The 26,118-nt window shown below is 43.1% G+C and overlaps 1 long non-coding RNA gene across 1 annotated transcript; it reads left to right on the top strand.

Annotated features, from left to right (window-relative positions):
- The first annotated feature begins 213 nt into the window (after positions 1–213).
- Positions 214–25,880, top strand: LOC147123372 (uncharacterized). The gene is made up of 4 exons (XR_015080510.1): positions 214–242; positions 16,104–16,135; positions 24,224–24,384; positions 25,582–25,880. It is a non-coding gene; the product is annotated as an uncharacterized LOC147123372 (long non-coding RNA).
- The last annotated feature ends 238 nt before the right edge of the window (positions 25,881–26,118 follow it).

The raw sequence follows: 26,118 nt of genomic DNA on the forward strand, positions 1-26,118 counted from the left end.
ATTTTGCAAACCTTTGCAGATTCGACCATTGCATTACCAAACTCTCACTTTGTTGTGTATGTACCTTTAAGAGAATAACTGGTCTCAGACTGCAGTACCGGCAGTGACCACCCCTGTATAAAAGGCGCTAGAGAGCCTCTGTTGGTTAGTTTCGTTTATGCCTTTCACCAGTAAAGACTTGTTTGTTTCTCTCCTGCTAGTCCGTGTCTCAATCATTCACGGACTTAACACACTTATACCAGGTAAGGGATTCGTCAGCTCTTTTGAGTGTTAAAGGATCATTATTACAAGTATATCATGGAAGATGGTTGTGGTGATTGAAGGTCAATCATCACAGCCCCAGGACATCGCTGCAGGAGTTCCTCAGGGCAGTGTCCTAGGCCCAACCATCTTCAGCTGCTTCATCAATGACCTTCCCACCATCATAAGGTCAGACGTGGGGATGTTCGCGGATGACTGCACAGTGTTCAGCGCCATTCACAACTCCTCAGATAATAAAGTAGTCCATGTCCGCATGCAACAAGGCCTGGATGAGGTACAGGCTTGGGCTGATAAGTAGCAGGTAACATTCACGCCACAGAAGTGCCAGGCAATGACTATCTCCAACAAGCGAGAGTCTAACCACCTCCCCTTGACATTCAATGGCATTACCATTGCTGAATACCCCAATATCAACATCCTGGGGGTCACCATTAACTAGAAACTTAACTGGACCAGCCACATAAATACTGTGGCAACAAGAACAGGTCAGAGGCTAGGTATTCTGCGGCGAGTGTCTCACCTCCTGACTCCCTAAAGCCTTTCCACCATCTACAAGGCACAAGTAAGGAGTGTGATGGAATACTCTCCACTTGCCTGGATGAGTGCAGCTCCAACAATACTCAAGAAGCTTGACACCATCCAGGACAAAGCAGCCCACTTGATTGGCACCCCATCCATCACCTTAAACATTCACTCCCTCCACCACCGGCGTACCGTGGCTGCAGTGTGTACCATCTACAAGATGCACTGCAGCAACTCGCCAAGGCTTCTTCGGCAGCACCTCCCAAACCCACGACCTCTTCCATCTAGAAGGACAAAGGCAGCAAGCGCATGGGAACACCACCACCTCCAAGTTCCCCTCCAAGTCACACACCATCCTGACTTAGAAGTATATCGCCGATCCTTCATCGTCACTGGGTCAAAACCCTGGAACTCCCTACATAACAGCACTGTGGGAGTACCTTCACCACACGATTCAAGAAGGCGGCTCACCACCGTCTTCTCAAGGGCAACTAGGGATGGGAAATAAATGCTGGCCTTGCCAGCGACATCCAGATCCCTTAAGCGAATAACAAAAAAATCACAATTGTCTCATTTTCTTCATTTCGGCTAAGGAAGTCTTTCTTTCAATATAAACTAATTTCAAAATCACACATGCCCATCACTTTGTAAGCAGGTAATAAACAACAATGAAAGGTGGTATTTAATTCATTTTGCAAAAAAGAGGAAAATATAGTCCATGCACCAGATATGTCAAACAAAGCTGACACACAGTGATAATTATTTCATCATTCTACCTATCTGTGGAAAGAGCTGTTATCAGTGAAAGCTGCGCTTGTATATAATTTAAATATCACTCAGCCATAATAAGGTCTTATAAAAAGAAATCAAAATGCAATACAATCATGCTGAGGTTGGGGTCAGCATTAAAAGGGAAATTAGAGAAGCGTGCAATAAGGGCACAGCAGTCATCATGGGTGACTTTAATCTACATATAGATTGGTCTAACCAAATTAGTAACAATACTGTGGAGGAGGAATTCCTAGAGTGTACACGGGATGGTTTCCTGGACCAATATGTCAAGGAACCAACTAGAGATCAGCCTATCTTAGACTGGGTATTCTGTAATGAGAAAGGATTAACAAGCAATCTTGTTGTGCGAGGCCCCTTGGGGAGGAGCGATCATAATATGATAGAATTCTTCATTAAAATGGAGAGTGAAGTAGTTGACTCAGAGACTAGGGTCCTGAATTTAAATAAAGGAAACTATGATGGTATGAGGCATGAGTTGGCTAGGATGGATTGGGGAACGTTACTTAAAGGGTTGACAGTGGATAGGCAATGGTAAACATTTAAAGATCGCATGGATGAACTACAGAATTTCTTCATCCCTTTTTCGCATAAAAATAAAACAAAAAAGGTGACTCAACCGTGGCTAACAAGGGAAATTAGGGATAGCATAAGATGCAAGGAGAGGACATATAATTTGGCCAGAAAAAGTAGCAAACCTGAGGATTGGGAGCAGTTTCGGATTCAGCAAAGGAAGACAAAGGGATTAATTAAGAGGGGGGAAATAGATTTTCAGAGTAAGCTTGCAGGGAACATAAAAACTGACTGTAAAAGCTTCTATAGATATGTGAAGAGAAATGATTGGTGAAGTCAAGCATAGGTCCCTTGCAGTCAGAATCAGGGGAATTTATAATGGGGAACAAAGAAATGGCAGACCAATTAAATACATACTTTGGTTCTGTCTTCACAAAGGAGGACACAAATAAACTCCCAGAGATGTCGGGGAACATAGGGTCTAATGAGAGGGAGGAATTGAATAAAATCAGTATTTGTAGGGAAATGGTGTTAGGAAAATTGACGGGATTGAAGGCTGATAAATCCCCAGGGCCTGATAATTTACATCCTAGGGTACTTAATGAAGTGGCCCTAAAAATAGTAGATGCATTGCTGGTCATCTTCCAAAATTCTATAGATTCTGGAACAGTTCCCATGGATTGGAGGATAGCTAATGTAACCACACTATTTAAAAAAGGTGGTAGAGAGAAAATGGGGAATTATAGACCAGTAACTCTGACATCGGCAGTGGGGAAAATGCTAGAGTCCATTATAAAAGATGTAACAGCAGAGCACTTGGAAAACAGTGACAGGATCGGACAAAGTCAACATGGATTTACAAAAGGTAAATCAAGCTTGACTAATCTACTAGAAATTTTTGAGGAGGTAACTGGCAGAATAGATAAGGGAGAACCAGTGGATGTGGTATATTTGGAGGCTTTCGATAAGGTCCCGCATAAGAGATTAGCATGCAAAGTTAAAGCACATGGGATTGGGGGTAAGGTACTGTCTTGGATAGAGAACTGGTTGGCAGACAGGAAGCAAAGAGTTGGAATAAACGGGTCTTTTGCCGACTGGCAGGCAGTGACTAGTGGGGTACTGCAGGGATCGGTGCTAGGACTCCAGCTATTCACAATATATATAAATGATCTAGACAAGGGAACTAGATGCAATATCTCCAAGTTTGCAGACGACACAAAGCTGGTTGGGTGTGTGTGCTGTGAGGAGGATGCAGAGAAACTCCAGTATGATTTGGACAGGTTGGGTGATTGGGCAGATGCATGACAGATGCAGTATAATGTGGATAAATGCAAGGTTATCCACTTCGGTGGCAAAAACAGGAAGACAGATTATTATCTGAACGGCAATAGATTGGGAGAAGGGGAAGTGCAACAAGAGCTGGGTGTCTTTATACACCAGTCGCTGAAGGTAAGCATGCAGCTGCAGCAGGCGGTTAAGAAGGCAAATGGTATGTTGGCCTTCATAGCGAGAGGATTCGACTACAGGAGCAAGGATGTCTTGCTGCAGTTGTACAGGGCCTTGGTGAGACCACACCTTGAGTATTGTGTGCAGTTTTGGTCGCCTTATCTGAGGAAGGATGTTCTTGCCATGGAGGAAGTGCAGCAAAGATTCACCAGACTGATACCTGGGATGGCAGGAATGACGTATGAGGAGAGATTGGGTCGATTGGGCTTATATTCGCTGGAGTTTAGAAGAATGAGAGGGGATCTCATTGAAACTTATAAAATTCTAACAGGACTAGACAGACTAAATGCAGGAAGGATGTTCCCGATGGTGGGGGAGTCCAGAACCAGGGGTCACAGTCTAAGGATAAGGGGTAAGCCATTCAGGACTGAGATGAGGAGGAATTTCTTCATCCAGAGAGTGGTGAACCTGTGGAATTCTCTACCACAAAAGGCAGTTGAGGCCAATTCATTAAATATATTCAAGAAGGAGTTAGATATATTTCTTAAGGCTAAAGGGATCGAGGGATATGGGGAGAAAGCAGGGACAGGGTACTAAATTTGGATGATCAGCCATGATCTCATTAAATGGCAGAACAGGCTCGAGGGGCCAAATCACAGAATCACAGAATCACAGAAACCTCACAGTACAGATAGAGGCCATTTCGGCCCATCGACCCTGCACCGACACATATCCCACCCGATCCCCGTAACCCCTACACCAACACATATCCCACCCTATCCCCGTAACCCCACGTATTTAATCCCCCTAACACTAAGGGTCAATTTTTATCATAGCCAATCAACCTAACCCCGCACATCTTTGGAGTGTGGGAGGAAACCGGAGCACCCGGAGAAAACCCACGCAAACACGGGACCTCCTCCTGCTCCTATCTTCTATGTTTCTATGTTTGCCATAACTAGTACCTTGGCTCTTACAAATAGGCCTTTGGTGCTAGTTAGATCCTGCTTATTTGGCAGGTTAATCCACATATTCATCACAGACAGCTTTGAAGAGTTATATTAATAAAGATGAAAATATTCATATTCAGTTTGACCTGGAGCTAACATAGGATTTGTTATGATAGTTTTGCATTCCAAGGATTTTTTGAATTTTTGCCACCAATCTTCCAGTTTTACTATTATTTATACTTAATTTTCTATTCACGTATCCCCTATTAACATTGATTGTAATTTAGATGATGTCTGGTTGAATGCATAGCATCACAGAGAAATCTAAGTCAATGGTTACACATACAAAGAAAATGGATTAATTGACTCAGACAGAACAGCTTATACTTAATACTTAAAAACTGGAAGCTATCTGTGCATTCAATATGTATGCAAACTGAAATGTGTACACTTAAACAGCTCATAGATTCTTTTACCTCAAAGACCATTTTACCATTTGTGCATCTGTCTCAGCCGCCATCTTTTCTTCCTTTCTTCTTCCCTGACCACCTAGCCGCTTATCGACCCTAGCCCTACCAGCCCTGTCATTCTGCAGCTTTTCTCCCTTCTTTACCCAGTCCTCTCAAAGCTCATTTCTTCCATGAGATCCATTTCTTGCCCAATCAATCCGTTCCCCACCCAAGCCTTGGCTACTCAAATCCCTTTCTTGGTCCCAGTGCTCATCAACATTGTTAATGTCTCCCTTTGTTCAGACTCTGTTCCTCTCACTTACAAAACTGCTATTGATCTTTTACCTGTCTGCCTGCTCCAACTATCTCTAACTTCCCTTTCCTCTCTAAGGTCTTTGAACGTGTCATATCTTCTGAGCTCCATGCCAACCTGTTCTACAATTCCCTGTTCAAATCCCGTCATTCCGGATTCTCCTCTGCTCACAACATTGATGATACCTTCTGTGACTGAGACTGTGGCAAGTTATCCCTCCTTTCCTCCTTGGGTTCACGGTATTCAACACAGTCGACCACACAAGATTCTTCCACTATCTTACCTCCATGGCACTGCCCTTGCACTTCGACGTGTTCTGATGTAGCCAGCGTATCTCCAGCTATGGCTTCTCCTCCCACTCTCACACAGTATCCTTCTAAAGTTCCCCAAGGATCCATTATCATCCTCCTCCTCATCTACATTGCACAGATAATTTGCAACTTCGACTGGGTCGGAAAACTGATGGCAGGTGATCACTCACTATTATACACCCTGCCCAATTTTCTTTCCATTGAAATCAAAAATCTATTGATCAGTCTTTTAATTTCAATTGACCCAGCATCCACAGCCTTTTGGAGGAGTGAGTTCCAGATTTCCAATATCCTTTGTGTGAAAAAGTGTTTGCTGATTTCACTTCTAAATGGCCTGGCTCTACTTTTAAGATTATGTCCTCATGTTCTGGATTTCCCCACCAGAGGAAATAGTTTTTCTGTACCTGTTCTATCAAATCCCTTAATCATTTTAAACACCTCAATCTTCTAAACTCAAGGGAATACCAGCCAAGTGTAATCAATCTGTACTCAAGTTAACCCTTTAACCAATGGTATAATTCTGGTGAACCTGCACTACACCTCCTCCAAGGCCAATGTATCTTTCCTCAGGTTTGGTGCTCAAAACTGAATGCAGTACTCCAGATCAGACATAGAAACATAGAAACATAGAAGATAGGAACAGGAGTAGGCCATTCAGCCCCTCGAGCCTGCTCCACCATTTAATGAGATCATGGCTGATCATCCAAATTCAGTACCCTGTCCCTGCTTTCTCCCCATATCCCTTGATCCCTTTAGCCTTAAGAAATATATCTAACTCCTTCTTGAATATATTTAATGAATTGGCCTCAACTGCCTTCTATGGTAGAGAATTCCACAGGTTCACCACTCTCTGGGTGAAGAAATTCCTCCTCATCTCTGTCCTAAATGGCTTACCACTTATCTTTAGACTGTGAGCCCTGGTTCTGGACTCCCCCGCCATCGGGAACATCCTTCCTGCATTTAGTCTGTCTAGTCCTGTTAAACTTTTATAAGTTTCAATGAGATCCCCTCTCATTCTTCTAAACTCCAGCGAATATAAGCCCAATCGACCCAATCTCTCCTCATACGTCATTCCTGCCATCCCAGGTATCAGGCTGGTGAATCTTTGCTGCACTTCCTCCATGGCAAGAACATCCTTCCTCAGATAAGGCGACCAAAACTGCACACAATACTCAAGGTGTGGTCTCACCAAGGCCCTGTACAACTGCAGCAAGACATCCTTGCTCCTGTACTCGAATCCTCTCGCTATGAAGGCCAACATACCATTTGCCTTCTTAACCACCTGCTGCACCTGCATGCTTACCTTCAGCGACTGGTGCACAAGGACACCCAGATCTCATTGCACTTCCCCTTCTCCCAATCTATTGCCGTTCAGATAATAATCTGTCTTCCTGTTTTTGCCACCAAAGTGGATAACCTCGCATTTATCCACATTATACTGCATCTGCCATGCATCTGCCCAATCACCCAACCTGTCCAAATCATACTGGAGTTTCTCTGCATCCTCCTCACAGCACACACGCCCAGCTTTGTGTCGTCTGCAAACTTGGAGATATTACATCTAGTTCCCTCGTCTAGATCATTAATATATATTGTAAATAGTTGGGGTCCTAGCAGCGATCCCTGCGGTACCCCACTAGTCACTGCCTGCCACTCGGAGAAAGACCCGTTTATTCCAACTCTTTGCTTCCTGTCTGCCAACCAGTTCTCTATCCAAGTCAGTACCTTACCCCCAATCCCATGTGCTTTAACTTTACACACTAATCTCTTATGCGTGTGTTACATTGTTATAGTATCACATCGTTTTATAGTATCACATCGTTAAATGGAACTACTTTGGTATGGAACTACTTTGGTATGGTGTAGTTATATTGCTATGTGGCACACTGTGCATGGGCAGTGCACAGTGCAGCGTCGGACATCTTGTATCACTCCGCACCATGCGGCAGCACTGTAACAAAGCAAAAAATACAGCTGAGTAAAAGCACTAACTAAAATGAACTAAAAGTGTCTGTAATATATATAGTATATAAGAACACAAGGAGACAGAACATAGTGGCAGCGGTATAAGTGAGTACAAAATTGTGCTATACGAACTACGAATAAGACAAAAAGTGATTTTATGAGCTGATTGTGAGTGCCGGTGTCTGCGGTGATTGAAAGTGAATCATACGGGAAACTAAAATGACGGCTGCCGCTGCACTGACTGTGCAAATGCAACCCCTCATGAACTGGGAAGCCGACGATATAGTAGAAGCATTCCGCAAGTTCAAACAGAAATGTGAGCTTACATTCAAAAGCTTCCTGAAGGGTACTACCAACGAGGAAAAGGTTAGTTACATTCTGTTGTGGACAGGAGAAAAAGGTCTAGATTTGTATAATAGCTGGAGTTTGACGGAAGAGGAAAAGGAAAACCCTGCGACAATTTTTGATAAATTCAGCAGCCATCTAGAGCCTAAATCCAATCACCGTATACACAGATACAAATTCCAGAGTCTAAGACAGGAACTCGGTGAAACAGCTGACAATTTCCTGACAAGGCTGAGAAATGAAGCCAGCAAGTGTAAATTTAAGGAAATGGAGGAAAGGCTTGTGGACCAGCTAATATGGGGGTCAGCGCATGTAGAGGTACAAAAAGCCCTGATAGGAAAAGAAAAGCTCGGAATAACAGAGGCTATAGATACTGCGAGAGCTCATGAAGCCATGAAGCAGCAAATGAAAACGCTGATTTCTCAAACGGCTGACATGCGGACGGCTTCTGAGATGGACAGCATAGTGGATGCAGTGAGAGAAAAGTACAACACACAAAGACATGCACATGACAACGGGGGAAATGTGCAGAAATTGTGGAAGACCGCACGATTACACAGACAAGAGGAAATGTCCAGCATATGGAACAAGCTGCAATGCATGTGGCAAACTAAACCACTGGGAAAAGAGGTGTAGAACAAAGAAAGAAGGAACATACATCAAAAACAAAGGCGGACAGCAGAACCAGAGAAAGAAACACAATATCCATGCCATGGATGAGCAGGATGATGATGATGATCACGACAATGCACTAAACATCGAAACGATAAAGATACAGCTTCACGAGATGTCCAGAGCGGAAAATACTCCGAGGAGAGAATTGCACACCATCATCCAAATCAAAGAAAAGGTCAAAGGTCGGCCCACAACCATCAACTCAAAGTTGAAGCTAGACACAGGGGCTCAGAGCAACATTCTCCCATTGAGACTGTACCAGCAGATCTTTCCTGAAAACCTGAGAGAAGATGGCTACCCGAAAAATGGTTGTTTAAAGGCAAGTAATGTCACGCTGACAGCATACGGGGGGAGTGAGATTAAACAACTCGGAATAACCTTTATCAAAGAGACACATAAAAGAAAGAACATCAACTGCATGTTCTATGTCACCGACACTGAGGGGCCAGCGATCCTGGGATTAAACAGCTGCGAGAAGTTGAGATTGATCTCAGTGCATCACGAGCTGACGGAAACGCCACTGAAGATAGACAGCAACACCCCACTGGAGAACCGCCCACAAATCAAGAGTAAAAAAGACTTGATGGACATGTATTCGGAATGTTTTGATGATACAGTGGGATGTTTCGGAGATTTCCAATACCACATCACCATCGATCCAGAGGTAAAGCCCGTTATCCATACTCCATGAAAAGTACCCATCGAGCTGAAGACAAAGCTTGAAAGAGAGCTAAAGGAGATGGAAGAAAAGGGAATGATCGTAAAGGTCACTGAACCCACAGACTGGGTAAACTCAATTATGGTACGAGAAAAGCCAAATGGGCGTCTCAGAATATGTTTGGACCCCAAAGATCTAAACCAGGCGATAAAGAGGGACCACTATCCCACCCCAACGCTAGAGGAGATTACGCCATCACTGGCAGGAGCCAAGGTTTTCTCAAAACTAGATGCCAGAAATGGATATTGGAACGTGAAGTTGGATGAGGAATCAACAGCACTGACAACATTCAACACACCATTTGGGCATTACAAATTCCTGCGGCTACCATTCGGGCTAAAGGTCAGTCAAGATATCTTTCAACAGAAAATAGACGAGACATACAGAGGCTGTGAAGGAGCTATAGGAATAGCTGATGACATTCAGATCTATGGAGCAGATGAAAGAGACCATGACATGCACCTAGATGAGGCCATGGAGAGTACCAGGAAGGCTGGCATCAAGTTAAATGCAGATAAGTGCATAGTTAAAGTCAAGGAATGCCAATTCTTTGGTATGATTTATACACCAGAGGGAGTCAAGACAAATCCAGAGAAGATTGCGGCGATTGCTGAAATGAAACCACCCAAAGACAAGAAAGAGCTGAGGAGTTACCTCGGCTTGGTCCAATACATGAGTTCTTTCATCCCACACATGTCGGAACATACAACAAATCTCAGAGAGCTATTGAAAGAAGACGCCGAATACCAGTGGTCTGAATCACACGAAAGGAATTTCAAACAACTTAAAGAACTGTTGTGCAAAGAAACAAGTCTGTCATATTATGACAGAAGAAAACCAGTCACTCTGCAAGTAGACGCTTCTACCAGAGGACTAGGGGCAGCTCTGGTGCAGGAAGGAAAGCCGATAGCTTTCGCATCAAAGGCCTTGACGTCAGCCGAGACGAGATACGCCAACATAGAAAGAGAACTATTAGCAGTAGTGTACGGATGCGAGAAATTCCATACTTACCTATGTGGCAGGCGATTTACAATAGAGAGTGACCATCGTCCACTAGAACAGATCTATAAGAAGAATCTGTGCAAAGCGCCTGCAAGACTGCAAAGACTACTTCTAAGGATCCAAAGCTATGACTTCACGCTTAAATATAAGCCAGGAAAGGGAATGGTGCTAGCAGATGCGTTGTCTCGATTGTCACCATATGAGAAACACGAGGTGGAGGGCCTAACAGTAAAAATCCACCACCTAGTGAATGTTACCCCTACAAAGCTCAGTCAAATCAGAGATGAGACTAGCAAAGATGAGGAGTTGCAACTACTCACACAACAAGTAATACAGGGGTGGCCGGAGAGAATCCAGCAGGTACAGGCGACAATTCGTCAATACTGGACGATTAAAGACGATATTGCAGTAGAAGACGGTATTCTCCTTGCTGGATCGAGGATCATCATGCCAAAGACGATGCAGACACAACTTCTCCATCTCATACATGAAGGTCACATGGGAATGGAGAAATGCAAGCTGAGAGCCAGATCAGCTGTATACTGAATAGGCATGTACAAAAATATCGAACAGATGGTCTCTGCATGTGGTATATGCCAGAAATACAGAAATGCACAACAGAAAGAGGAGATGATACCTAGTGAAATACCGTCAAGACCATGGCACACTGTTGGGGCAGATCTCTTCATGCGCAATCAGGAATGTTATCTCATAGTGGCAGATTACTATTCCGAGTTTCCTTTTGTGAGAAGGATGAAAGACTTGAGAGCCACAACCACCACCAGGATTGCAAAGAGCTTGTTTGCTGAACAAGGAATCCCGGAAAAGGTAATCTGTGACAATGGAACCCAGTTCACATCGAGTGAATTCAGAGCTCTGGCAGAAAAGTATGGGTTCAAAATAGTAACCTCATCCCCACATTTCCCAAGGGGACACGGGTTCATCGAAAGACAGATCCAGACTGTCAAGAGAACTCTCATCAAAAGTAGTGAGACGGGGGAAGACCAAGACCTTGCCCTCCTATCACTCAGATCAACACCACTGAAAGCAGACATGAAATCACCTGCGGAATTGCTGAATGGGAGGAAGTTTAAGACTACACTACCAGCAAAAATACATCCTCCCCAGGACCAGGAGGACTTCAGACAAAAGCTGGCAGAAGCACAAATCGTAGGAAGCAAACATTACGATAAACATGCAAAGACGCTACCAGAATTGCTGAATGGACAATCAGTGCATGTGCAAGACCCGGTGTTGAAAACCTGGAATCCAGCCAAGGTCATTGGAAAAGCTGATACTCCAAGATCCTACTTCGTAGAGACTGAACCTGGTAACCAATACAGACGGAACAGACTCCACATTAGACCTTCACCTGAACTGGATAAGCAGCAGATAACATCAGCAACATTGACAACACCAGCTACCACAAGCAGTACAACACCAGAAACAAGCGCTACAAATCAAACAACCACGAGCATGCACACTCCAACTCCAAAGGTGACAGCAACAACAACAACGAGAGCGGAACACACCAAAACACCGCAGAGAGGAATGGTCACCACCAAATCCACAAGATGGAGGGACAACATCCAACCACCTGAGCGATATCGTGAATAAAAAAAACCTCATGATTCTTTGTAGTTAATAATAGTTTAGATATAATATTTGTTAATTTAAATTGTTAAATTTCATGTTTTAGTTTTTTGAGAGAGGGATGTTACATTGTTATAGTATCACATTGTTAAATGGAACTACTTTGGTATGGAACTACTTAGGTATGGTGTAGTTATATTGCAATGTGGCACACTGTGCACGGGCAGTGCACAGTGCAGCATCGGACATCTTGTATCACTCCGCACCATGCGGCAGCACTGTAACAAAGCAAAAAATACAGCTAAGTAAAAGCACTAACTAAAATGAACTAAAAGTGTCTGTAATATATATAGTGTAAGAACACAAGGAGCACAACACGTGACGTTATCGAAAGCCTTCTGAAAGTCCAAATACACCACATCCACAGTGACATTCCCCAGGCAGAGTACATTCTGTGCCCTTGTGTCTCTCAAAACCCTTCCAAATGGTGTTCAATGTGGAAGAGTACAGTTTTTCTGCTGTTCCTATGTCGAAGTCCTTACTTTGTGCACTGTGCCTCTCGTTGATAGCATGACCAGATGGAGGACACTAACTGTACCATTGCACCACCTTATTTACCAATACCATGGAATAACGTGGGGTTTGCCCATAGCAGGGTGAGTAAACCATCTACCTCTCCCCGTCTTGCCTCCCATACCACAGGTGAGCACTGCACTTCAGCAAGCCTCTCCACTTCACTGTATGGATATGAGCCAACATAAGTCACCCAAACTATGGCAAGTAGTGGGAAAACTCATAATTCCAGGTGTGACCACCTAACTGGGCCATAACCGTGCCTACTACTATTAAGCTACTTAACTCATTAGCAGAGTACAATAAATCTCCTCAGTAGAGCTCTATATCTTGAGTGATGCCTGAGGTTATCAGTTCTTCTTGAAACAGGGCATTCCATTCACTTCCATGTTTTCATTACGAAAGAAAAGATTTAGCTCAAGTAACTACATGCCATACTCAGGCCCTTGGTGGATCAGAAGCTGGCACATGCATTCACAACAATAACAATCATTTATAGACACATTTTTTGTTAATTATCTGCAAGAAACAAGAAAACTCTAAATTATTAGGTGTGGTCTGGTACCGTTTTGTGGTACTATACCTGTTCATGCTCCTGTATGAGTTTGAAAACAATTCATTTACAGATTTTGGTGACATTAGAAATTCCAAAACTGAAGCTTGAGCAATTTATGAACTTTACCAGAAGCCCAAGGTTGACTATCAACATCAAATTTTAAATTTATTATTTGTAATTTTTTAAATCTTGAAGCAAAGAAACACTTAGGAAGAGAACAAAGAAAGTAACCTATAAGGTAAGATAATAAATAAGCAGGGTTAGCAGTACACAAAGTAATGGTTATCAAACCAATACTTCTATTGTACAGTACAGTGCACCAAGATAGCAGTATATACAAGATGTGTAGGTAACTGCACTGTGGAGCTATGGTAATGTTCAGGGTCTAGACTTTCCTGTCAAAATAATAGTGAGGCTAATGGCGCTCGCCGTTATTTATGCGCAAATGGTACAGTAACTTGGAGAGGGGCAGATGCGCGGTTAAACTCAAAAATCCAAAAGTTGCTGTCCGAGTTGCTGTCAACTTTGCGAAAATGGCATCTCACTGACTGCCTCACCATTGAAATGCATTGAATGGCGTAAAGTTGTTGTATTTGCGCAGTACATACGAACTAAACTCGCCACAGAAAGTTAAGTCTAGTCCATTCCAGCCTACGTACCCTTTTAACGACGCGATAAGTGTTAATTACTGCCAAACAACTTCTTTGGTACTGTAAATTGTCTAGTACAAGTGTGGAGTCAGATTCCTTCAGGTTTTAATTGGTGTTGGAGATTTTAAAAATGTAAAATTTTAAATTTTAAAAAAGGTTTACCTTTCCTTTCTGTCGTTTTTTCTCTCTCTTGATCCAGTCTTTCTTTCCCTCTCTTTCAGTACCTGATTTGACATTTAGGGGGAAAAATTCAGTATCGCCCCATTTGGGGCGCCATTATCGGCCGTGCGCAAAGTTTAGCGCCTGGCGCTAATTATCGCCTCTGACAGCAAACTTGGCTTTTATCGCCCCTGGAGGTGATTGGAGCGCTAAATCAGGCGCTTCACACCTGTCTTAAGGTGCAAAGGCCAAGGAGCGAGGCGCTACCTCACAGCGCTGGTGAAGCAAGGAAGGGCAAATCAAAATAAACCTGCAAAGTGCTGCTCAGTACTCAAAACTCCTTCACACAGCATTGAATCTCTCCAGAAGTCTCTCTCTCTCTCTCTCAGAATGCATGGTGCAAAAATGTCACCGACAAAAAAAGGCAGGAAGCGGTCGCCTTTAAATAGTGCTCCCCTGGTCCCTTTCTGACAGCATACTGCTCCCCTCAACCTGTCATTGCTAGCAGCAGGCGGTAAGGCAGGGGGCGCTAACGGGGCGTTGCACACTCGACTGACGTCACAATCTGCCGGCGCAGGAGATCGTGGCGGTAGTGTTTAGCGCCGCCGCAAAATATCTAGTTAATTTCGTGAGCGCCGCAAACATCGCCGTGCCCGGCGCTAGTTGCTTTGCGCCCCATTAGCGCCCTCTTAAGGCGCTAACGGGAGGCGCAAACAACTGAATTTTTCCCCTTTAATTCACCCACTCTAATTTACAATTCCTTCTCAGTCCAATTGCCCTGTTAATTTCACAATCCTTCAATCTTATTGGTTAAGGAGATACACAGTTTCTTGTCCTGTTCACTTAGATCCCAGATGCCCGGTTTCCTTGCTGCGATGTTATCAGCTCGCACTTTCAGCAACTTGGCCAAGTAAAAGAAATTCAAAATCTAATAGCGCAAGGGCAAGTCTAACTAACGGCAGATGCCATTAGATGCCCTGCTACAGCAAAATTTGTCCCATTAACGATATGGTGAGAAGTATCAGAAAAGCTGATGGCTGAACTCATGCCAAGTCAGCAGGTACTGTGATTAAACGACTGAACGGGTTTGCAGAATTTCATATCTCCCATTTAGAGTCAGCTTGGCTCAGTTAGTAGCTTGCCGGTCTCTGAGCCAGAGTGTTGTGGATCCAGGTCCTGGTCCAGGACATGAGCTCATAATCTAGGCTGAAACATCACTGCAGTACTGAGGAAGTGCTGCATTGTTGGAAGTGCTGCCCTTGAGATAAGATGTAAAACTGAGGATCTATCTGCCTGTTCTGGTGGTTTGGGTGGATGTTAAAGATAATGGGGTCGACTGAGTTCTGCCGATCATCTGCCGTACTTTGGTGGAAGATCCGTGGAAACCCCGGAGAAACAGTATAAACACAACCCTCAATCCTTCCACCTTGCCACCTCCCTTCCTGCTTTCAATAGCCCCTAAAATGCTTCTCTTTGGCTGTGCCTTTGCATCCTCAACCATTTTGTTATCCTTTTTCCTTCTGTTTGGTGTCCATTTATTTTCCTCAATCCTGTAAAGCAGGCGAGATGTGAGGGAAGCTGTAGAAATGCAAGTTGTCATTGTTATCCTTTTCATAAGCTTGCTAAAAATAACTCAACTTCACAGTTGGCTGGGACAATATGAAAGCTCATGTGTACTATAATATATATTTTAAATGCTGCTTAAGAGGACAAATATTTCTCACATGATTTAAATGTACCTTTTCCCACTTGTCACCTGTGTTTTGTTTCCAGGTACCAGTATGTGGAATACACTTCATAAATGATCAGCTTAACCTGCCATTTATGGAAAGAATTGTGTTGCTGTCACTAATAATTAGCTTTCACGAACAGTTAGTTTAACCTTGACATAACACTGCCACCCTTATTCAGGCTATAATTCAGTATATGTAATAGATAGAAAACAGCTTACTCTTACAATGCTGTTGTGAAGTGGAGGAAATGGACAGAACAAAGGGCCTGACCTAAGAAGGCACAGTTGTCTCATGGGCACTCGCAAATCTGTTTTGCTTCTCATTAACCTTATTGCTATGAAACATCAAGAGGAGGTGCAACTTACAGCGGTGTGTTATAGTTCTTATACCAGGAGGCAATTAATTGTAAAGTGTCTTGGCAATAAATGAAAGGTGATAATAAATACAAAAAGCAATATTTGTTAATATTATAACATTTATTGATAACACTAAGCTGTTTAGCTGGGTGACTCCAATCAGTAACTGTAACACCACGTGAACAGAGATTCATACTTAAATGCCTGTGCTGTCATCTTTACAGACATCCAGCTGCAGAAGACTGGCCCATTGAATGTAAGTGCATTTTGAAGAGTTGAAGAAAGCTCCCCTGAATAAGGTTGTCCTGGCCAACCCTAATTTTGACCAACCTTTTTGTACTTAATGGATTGAGGGCCTATTTAAGTCAAGTTGTCGAGGGCAGGCATCCCATGATTTTCAGGACTGGACACAACACCTGGCTCACAGATTAGAATTTTTGGCACTGTTGGGTATTATTCTGGTGAATCTGCACTGCACCCTCTCCAAGGACATTGGCCCAGAAATTCGGGTCGGGGGCTTCCTGCGGATATAAGCCCCTGACCTGCACTTACCTTGCACGCCGGCCGTTGAGCTGTGAGCCCCCGTGGAATTCCGATCCTGGGCCTCCTCCAACTGCCGGCGCACAGTGCTTGCGTATCCCAGGGGCGCAGTTAGCTTGATGCGTCCCCTGGGATCACGTGGGCCATGGGGAGCCAATCGGAGCAGGGAAAGCTTCATTCATAAGTTTGACAGGAAGGGCTGTCAAACTTATAAATACTATAAGCCCCAAAACATAACTAAATCTTCAAATAATTTTTTTTTTAAATCACATTTTTAAAATAAACTATAAATTACATGAAATAACTATTTTACACATTGATTAAAATTTTGAAAAACATAATTTTATTTTCTAACGGGGCTAAAAATAAACTTACCTTTCTTTAAAGTATTTAAAAATAATAAACCTGTGGAAAAAATATTTAAATTTTAATTAATTCACCACTTACCTTGTAAAAAGCAGGCCTTGCGACTGCTTTTTATATGTCTAACTTCTGGAGACTTATGCTCCCGGGAAAACCTGCACAAAAAACGTAAGTTCGATGCGCACGCGCAGCCTCTCCTGCACACGCGTTCGTCCTCTTAACCTCTTCTTTCAGGGGAACGGAAGTGCCAGTTTCCCGTGCATGCGCAGTGCATGCAGGAAACCGGCACTTCCATTGGGCCTATGGGTGAGTACCCCGTGCGTACTCACCCATGGGGACCCGAAGTTCTGGGCCAATATATCCTTCCTGAGGTGCAGTGCCCAGAACTGAACACAATACTCTAACTGAGGTCTAACCAGGGCTCTGTACAGCTGGAACAGAATTTCTACCCATTGTATTGAAGCCTTCGAGATATTTGAACTGGTTATAAGTTCAAATCCCACCATGGCAAGTTGTGAAATTTAATTCAATAAACCTGGTAATTTTCTGGGATATCACCAGAAAATGAAAATAATGGTTTGTTCTTGAACCCAACTGGTTTAATAAATGTCCTTCAGAAAAAGAATCCACCACCCCCTACCTGGTCGGGCTCACATGTGACTGCAGTCCTACACTATGCAGTTGACTCCTAATACCCTCAGGGTAACTAGGGATGGGAAATAACTACTGACATGCCAGTGTTACAAAGGGCCAATTTTGTGTCTCAGTTGATTTGTGAGGTGTTGGAATTGCGTGTAGGGAGATGTCACACACCACTATTTATCAACCAATAGGAACGGAAATGTGGACTGATTTAACCAGACGGTTGGTGGTATGATCAGAGCTCCAACTCCTCATTGGAAAAGTAAGTGATTTCAAATGTTGACTACACTTACCTTTGCTTATAACTGTACCACACATGAATCAACTGGATTTGCACCAATTCATCTCATGTTTAGGCAGATTCAAAATTTCCCTGTAATGTTTGACCACACCTTGCAAGACACATTGTGAATTATGATGCTTATATCAAAAATCTGTGTGGGGTTTGCTGTGACATTCCAGGAACATGATACCAAAGAATGTTAAAGTCAGAGACAGCAGTAAGACCTAAAGGCAAAAGGAGCCTCTATAGAAGTAGATGATTAAGTACTTCTTGCTAAGAAAATGTGATTAGGAAAAAAGGAAGTTAGCAGATTGGAGGGAATCCACTATGAAAAAGAACTTGCCTTTAGATAGCGTCTTTCATGACTTCAGGATGTCCCAAAGCGCTTTACAGCCAATTAAGTATTCTGAAGTGTAGTCACTGTTGTAATGTAGGAGCCAAATATTTGGGAAGCCCACACGAGTCATAATATTCTGAATAAGAGATTTTTCAACAGGTGAAAAGGTACGGCATAAGAGCTTTTGATGCAAACTAATTTCCTTCGAGTGATGAGTAAATGTCCACAGTTCAATCTCAATGACAGGGGAAAGTTGATTTCCTCAGATAATGAAACAGTCTGTGCCCGCATGCAGCAAGGCCAGGACATCATCCAGGCTTGGGCTGATAAGTGGCAAGTAACATTCGTGCCACATAAGTGCCAGGCAAGGACCATCTCCAACAAGAGAGTCTAACCCCTTCCCCATGACATTCAATGGCATTGACATCATTGAATCCCCCCACCACCAACATCCTAGAGGACGCCATTGACTAGAAACGCAACTGGACCAGCCACATAAATGTCATGGCTACTAGAGCATGTCATAGGCTGGGTAGTCTGTGATGAGTGGCTCACCTCCTGACTCTCCAAAGCCTCTCCGCTACCTACAAGGTACAAGTCAGGAGTGTGACTGATTACTCTCTACTTGCTTGGATGAGTGCAGCTCCACTCAAGTAGCTCAACAGCATCCAGGACAAAGCAGGCCACCTGATCAGCAGCCCATTCACCAGCTAAAACATCCACTACCTTCACCACTGGCGCAATGTGGCTGCAGTGTGTACCATCTACAAGATGTGCTGCAGCAACTTACCAAGGCTTCTTCGACAACCCCTCCCAAATCCATGATCTCCACCACCTAGAAGGACAAGGGCAGCGGGTGCATAGGAACACCATTATCTCCAAGTTCTCCTCTGCGTCACACACCATCCTGACTTGAGTATCGTCGCCGTTCCTCCATTGTCGCTGTGTCAAAATCCTGGAATCCCCTTATCTAACAGTACTGTGGGAGTACCTTCCCCATATGGACTGCAGCGATTCAAGAAGAAGGCTCACCACTACCCTCTCAAGGGGAACTAGGAATAGGCAATAAATGGCAGCCTTGTTAGCAATGCCCATAGCCAAAGAATAATTATTTTTTTAAATTGAGTTTTGAGAGAGACCAGACCAGGTTTCATCGCCAGGATACAAAAAAAGACAGTTGACCAAAAGGAATGGCAGTGTAATGGGGTGCATATGATATGGGAAACCCAGCAGCGTGGTGAAATTGTTTAGCTCTGTTATGCGTCTGTTACTAAAGAGCTGAAAGTGTAACTAATCCTCTGAATTTCTGTGCACGGTGAAATATGAAGGCTTGAGCTCAATTCAGTGCACCCAAAAAGCAGCTGCCGTTTGAAACTGACTTTGCAATTAAACAAGTTAAAAAAAAACTTTAGCTAGCATTTGAAATATTTTAAAATATTTTTAGCTGGGGGATTTGTTGCTGTTGCTTGTTTGCCTAAATCACATCAGAATTGCTCTGTTTCAATTTTTAAAAATGAAAACAACTATTGATTAGTTACTGACTTTGCAGCCCACAGGCAGAGTGCAATGACCTTGGCTCTGGATCATTACACCCTGTACTGTCAGCTTAATTTGTTCACATCTACTCAATAACATGCATAGGTCAGAGCTCTACGGAAAATTAAGGTTTGAACTTAGCTTTAAATCTCTCAGGTTAATGACTGCACTTCTGTATATCAAGGTCAAACCATCTGGGTTTTACTATAATGATTCTAAATATATACTACATTGAAAACATGCAGCACTGTAATCACCAATTGTGCTGCAATACATCGGAATATAAAATAAACAGAATAATACATTGAAAAGGAAAAGCTGAATATCAGAAATTGATGTTGAGGAGAATTAAAAAGCAACCAATAAAAATTGTGCTTGGTTTGTGATTTAACAGGGGTGAAATTCAACTTCAGTGGGGATGGAAAATGGGATGTTATCCCTCCTTTCCTCCTAGAGTTCTCCACGGCATTCAACACACCATCCTCTGCCACTGCCCTTGCACTCCGACCTGTCTTGACACAGCATATCTCCAGCAATGGATGTTCCTCCCACTCTCGCACAGTCCCTTCTAAAGTTCCCCAAGGATTTATCATTAGCCTCCTCCTCTTCCCACAAACAGCAATGAGATAAATGCCCAGTTAATCTGTCTTGGTGGTATTAGTTGAATTCCTGGAGCGCTGCATTTAGGGAGTCAAATCCAAGTATACATAGATACATAGATACATAGAAGATAGGAGCAGGAGTAGGCCATTCGGCCCTTCGTGCCTGCTCCGCCATTCGATGAGATCATGGCTGATCCTTTAATTCAGTATCCCGTCCCCGCCTTCTCTCCGTAACCCTTAACCCCTTTTGCCCGTAGAAATATATCTAATTCCCTCTTAAATATATTTAATGAGCTGGCGTACACTGCCCTCTGTGGCAATGAGTTCCACAGGTTCACCACTCTCTGAGTGAAGAAATTCCCCCTCATCTCTGTCCTAAATGGTTTAGCCCTTATCCTTAAATTATGTCCTCTAGTTCTGTTCTCACCCGCCAAGGGAAACATTCCTTCTGCATCCAGTCTGTCTAGACCTGTCAGAATTTTATACACTTCTATGAGGTCCCCTCTCAATCTTCTAAACTCCAGTGTGTACATCCCTAAACTACATAGTCTCTCCTCATAGGTCATTCCCGCCATTCCTGGTATCAGCCTGGTGAATCGCCGCTGCACCCCCTCCATGGCAAGAACATCCTTCCTCAGATGAGGCGACCAAAACTGTACACAGTACTCGAGGTGTGGTCTCACCAGTGCCCTGTACAGCTGCAGCAAGGTATCCCTGTTCCTGTATTCTAACCCTTTTGCTATGAAGGCCAGCATTCCGTTTGCCTTCTTGACCGCCTGTTGCACCTGCATGCTCGCCTTCAGTGACTGGTGTACAAGAACACCCAGGTCTCTCTGTACTTCCCCCTCTCCCAATCTATTGCCATTTAAATAATAATTTGCCCTCCCGTTCCTGCACCCAAGGTGGATAACTTCGCACTTGTCCACATTATAGTGCATCTGCCATTTATCCGCCCAATCGCCCAGTCTGTCCAAATCGCTCTGGAGCTTCCTGGTCTCTTCCTCTGAGCCCACCCCCCCTCCTAGTTTAGTGTCGTCTGCAAATTTGGAAATGCTGCATCCGACTCCCTGATCCAGGTCATTAATGTAAATTGTGAACAGCTGGGGGCCCAGGACAGATCCCTGTGGTACCCCACTTGTTACTGCCTGCCATTCAGAAAATGAGCCGTTTATTCCAACTCTCTGTTTTCTATCTGACAGCCAGTTCCCTATCCACGCCAAAACTTTCCCCTTTATCCCATGAGCCTCAATTTTCCATGCTAATCTTTTATGTGGGACCTTATCGAAGGCCTTTTGGAAGTCCAGGTACACCACATCTACTGGCTCTCCCCCATCTATTCTACCAGTTACTCCCTCAAAAAATTCCAATAGATTAGTCAAGCACGATTTACCCTTTGTAAATCCATGTTGACTCTGTCCTATCCTGTCCCCATTTGCTAAGTGCTCCGCTATTTCATCCTTAATGATGGACTCCAGCATTTTGCCCACAACTGATGTAAGGCTTACAGGTCTGTAATTACCTGCTTTTTCCCTACCCCCCTTTTTGAATAGTGGGGTAACGTTAGCTACCCTCCAATCCATCGGCACTGTTCCCGAGTCTAATGAATTCTGAAAAATCATCCTTAGTGCATCCGCTATCTCTAGGGCCACCTCCTTCAGTACCCTAGGATGCATGTTATCAGGCCCTGGGGATTTGTCCACCTTCAATCCCTTTAGCTTCCTTAACACCATATCCTTAGAGATATTGATTTGCGTCAGTTCCTCCTTTGCCAATGTCCCTATTTTTCCCGATATCCCAGGGAGGTTTTTTGTGTCTTCCTTCGTAAAGACTGACCCAAAGTATGCATTTAGTTGATCTGCCATTTCCTTATTTCCCATTATATATTCCCCCGTATCTGACTGCAATGGACCAACTTTGGTTTTCACCAGTCTTTTCCTTTTGATATACTTATAAAAGCTTTTGGAGTTAGTTTTTATATTTTCCGCCAGCTTGTTTTCGTAAGCTATTTTGCCCCTCTTGATCATGCCCTTTGCCCTCCTTTGCTCTATCTTAAACTGTTCCCAATCTTCCGCTCTGGCGCTTTTTTTGGCTATTTTATACGCCCTATCTTTGGATTTTATGCTGTCTCTAATTTCCCCTGTTATCCACGGTTGAGTCACCTTTTTAGATTTCCTTTTATGCCAGATTGGTATAAACAATTTTTGCAATTTTGTCATTCTATCTTTAAATGTTTGCCATTGTTTATCTACCTCCAGTCCTCCCAGGAACGTTGTCCAATCAGACCTACTCAGTTCCCGTCTCATGGCATCATAATTCCCCTTGTTTAAATTCAGGACCTTAGTCTCTGAGTCAATTTCTTCGCTCTCCATTTCGAGTGAGAAATCGATCATGTTATGATCGCTCTGACCCAAGGGTCCCCGTACAACATATGAAAGCATTTTTGGACCATGGCCCACAGACGTAATTCAGTTCCCATTTTAAAGTGATGCACTCTGACCTTATTTTTATACAATACTTTGATTTAGTATTACTTAGAGTCAAAAAGCAAAACTTTCAATTATTTGTAAGAAGTCACACAACACCAGGTTATAGTCCAACAGCTTTATTTGAAATCACAAGCTTTCGGAGCGCTGCTCCTTCTTCAGGTGAAGTGGAGAAATGCATAAAGACACAGCTTATATAGTCAGAGAATCATGTCAGATGTTTACAGGTAACCTTTCCAACTGCCATTAATCGCACCTCGGCAGAGAGATAATCACAGCAGTCAAAGGTGTGAATGGTGTCCAAACAGGTCAGTCAGGGAAACATTACATCAAAGAACAATGAGGTGGGGTCACAAGGGGTCAAATATTGCAGATGCTGGGGTCTGTATGAAAAACAAAAAAAGACAAAAATCATTTTTTTTGGCTGGAAATCACAGCAGGTCCGGCCGCATATCTGTGTAGAGAGAACAAGCCAATGTCGACTCGAGTCTGGATGACCCTGCATCAGGTGGGGTTACATGTAGCGTGACATGAACCCAAGATCTCTGTTGAGGCCGTCCTCAGTTTACCAGAAACTGATAGCCAAGTTCCGCACCCATGAGGACGGCCTCAACAGAGATCTTGGGTTCATGTCACGCTACATGTAACCCCACCTGATGCAGGGTCATCCAGACTCGAGTCGACATTGGCTTGTTCTCTCTACACAGATGCGGCTGGACCTGCTGTGATTTCCAGCCAAAAAAAATGATTTTTGTCTTTTTTTGTTTTTCATACAGACCCCAGCATCTGCAATATTTGACCCCTTGTGACCCCACCTCATTGTTCTTTGATGTAATGTTTCCCTGACTGACCTGTTTGGACACCATTCACACCTTTGACTGCTGTGATTATCTCTCTGCCGAGGTGCGATTAATGGCAGTTGGAAAGGTTACCTGTAAACATCTGACATGATTCTCTGACTATATAAGCTGTGTCTTTATGCATTTCTCCACTTCACCTGAAGAAGGAGCAGCGCTCCGAAAGCTTGTGATTTCAAATAAAGCTGTTGGACTATAACCTGGTGTTGTGTGACTTCTTACATTTGTCCACCCCAGTCCAACTCCGGCATCTCCACACCATGGCTTCAATTATTTGGGAAGCAGAAAAGAAGTATTAGTTGGACCAGAGTAGCTTCTCTACTCAGCTGAGGAGCTAGGAGATGTACTACAGTGTCACCACTGGCAGGAGGGTATAATTGCAGGATGACAAGTTTACATAGTCAGTTACCATTATGCATATAGGCTCAGGAATTTATAACAAGACAAAGTTGAGAAAATAATATAACAAAAATGTGACAACAGGAAGTGCACACAGATATAAGATGTTTAATATATCAGTTATATTGTACTGTTGATATCGCCAGCGATATTATTTAATATTTTACACATTAAGGGGTATAAAGCAGTTAATTTTACTATGGCCATTGTTAAATGTATAAATTCTACAGCTCAGCACAAACAACTTTATCTACCATTTTCTCTAACACATATTTTTGGACATATTTTTTATTCATTCGCAGGATGTAGGTGTCGCTGGCAAGGCCAGCATTTATTGCCCATCCCTAATTACCCATGAGAAGGTGGTGGTGAGCCGCCTTATACAACTGAGTGCCTTGCCAGGAGGGCAGTTAAGAGTCAACCACATTGCTGTGGGTCTGGAGTCACATATGGGCCAGACCAGGTAAGAACGGTAGATTTCCTTCCCTAAAGGACATTTTATTTAAGTAGAACTTCCAAAATTGGACAACTTCGAAGTAACATTCTCAGAAACATTTTAAAACATTGTCAGATGTAAATATTTATATAATAACCAGGCATGGGCACTGTAGCCATACTGTGGGGCTCAAAACACCACTGTCTCACCCTTCCTTCCACACTCTAATGCCAGAATATGAGTAGAAATCCAGGGCTCACTTTCCATTTATTGGCACCTTCTCCCCCACACATTTCTGTACATGTTTCTCTCCATTTATTTTAACAAGACCTGCGCACACCTTAACAAGAGGGTTTTTTTTATCAATTGCTTTATAGATCTTTTGTGATGGGAGCAAGACACAGAGTAGCACTAGAAACTGACTTTATGTGCATTTACTAATTCTACCAGCCTTGTTCACCTGTTTACTCATGGTTATTTTTTCATTCCATTTTACAGACAATGGGAAATTTACCCTTAATTAATTGTTTCTATCATAACATCAAAAATCTGGCTGTAGGGTCAACTGTAAATATGAAGTAGAAAGTAGAATTTGAGAAATGATCAGAATCATAGAATGCTTGTTAGCTTGGTGGTTTCCTTCAAATTAACAACAAAAGAAACCTGCCATCTATATTTTTTTTTATTTGGGAGCAGAAATGCCACTGTAGAGCTGTAAGATTTAACCTACTCGGGGTAACTGACAAAACATGCTGCAAATATATAAATAGATCCAGCAGCATCTGAAAGAAAAAAGATAAATTAATGTTTTGGATTGAGACCCTTCATCAGAACTGATAAAGAAAAGTGGGACAAGCCTTTCTGTGGACGGAACAAAACAAAACAGATGGGGGGAAGGAGTAACAGACCAGAGTATAGAATGCTAACTCTTATTGCAAAGATGCAACTTAACAGTTTAACAACCTGTCAAGGGATTGATAGCCTACATTATTTGTTCATGTTGATGCTCCACATAGCAAATCCTCATCCTAACTCTTTCAGTGGTGAGTGCTGGGATATATAAACTAATCCAGGCCTTTCAAACCTCAGCTTTATACAAATCATAAAAAGTTCACTACTTTTGTTGTTCAGTTACAAACTAGAACAAGATAAAAAAAATGTTGGTGCTGTTGCTTTGCTTTTATTTGGAATTTATAAATCTGACCTTTCTATTAAATAAATTAGATGAAACCAACGCAGCAGGAGTAAGCAGGCTGTTTACAACTGGAAAGGAAAACATTGGCCTGTCCTTTGACTCACTCGTGACGCAGTCGCCTTTCATCAAAGTGAAAGGTGAAACCTCTCAGTATTAAATGCAGAAATGGCACTTATAACTGCGGAACTCATATTCCTTTAATAGACTAAGTCTGTGAGCCATTAAGTCCTGAATGCTGCTCTGTAACCTGAAGCAAAATGGTACATTTCCACTTGTGTAGTCTTTAGATTTGTACTAATTATTGTATCACTTGGTGAATAAAACTATGTTCAGCTCTCAAGAGGAATTGTATTTAACTGAATTGTCACTCAGGGCCCAGAATTGTGGGGTCGCTGCTCCACTGGCAGATGGGACTCCTGTCGGCCTGCAGTGAATGATGCAGACCAGATTGCAGGGATAGGGTCATGTCCACAGTCAGAGTCATAGAGTTATACAGCACAGAAAGAGGCCCTTCGGTCCATCGTGTCTGCGCCGGCCATCAAGCCCTGTCTATTCTAATCCCATTT

Source organism: Somniosus microcephalus, chromosome 2 (assembly GCF_052327205.1).
Source record: "Somniosus microcephalus isolate GS21.2 chromosome 2, FLI_Smic_1.0, whole genome shotgun sequence".
Classification (NCBI taxonomy): Eukaryota; Metazoa; Chordata; class Chondrichthyes; order Squaliformes; family Somniosidae; genus Somniosus; species Somniosus microcephalus.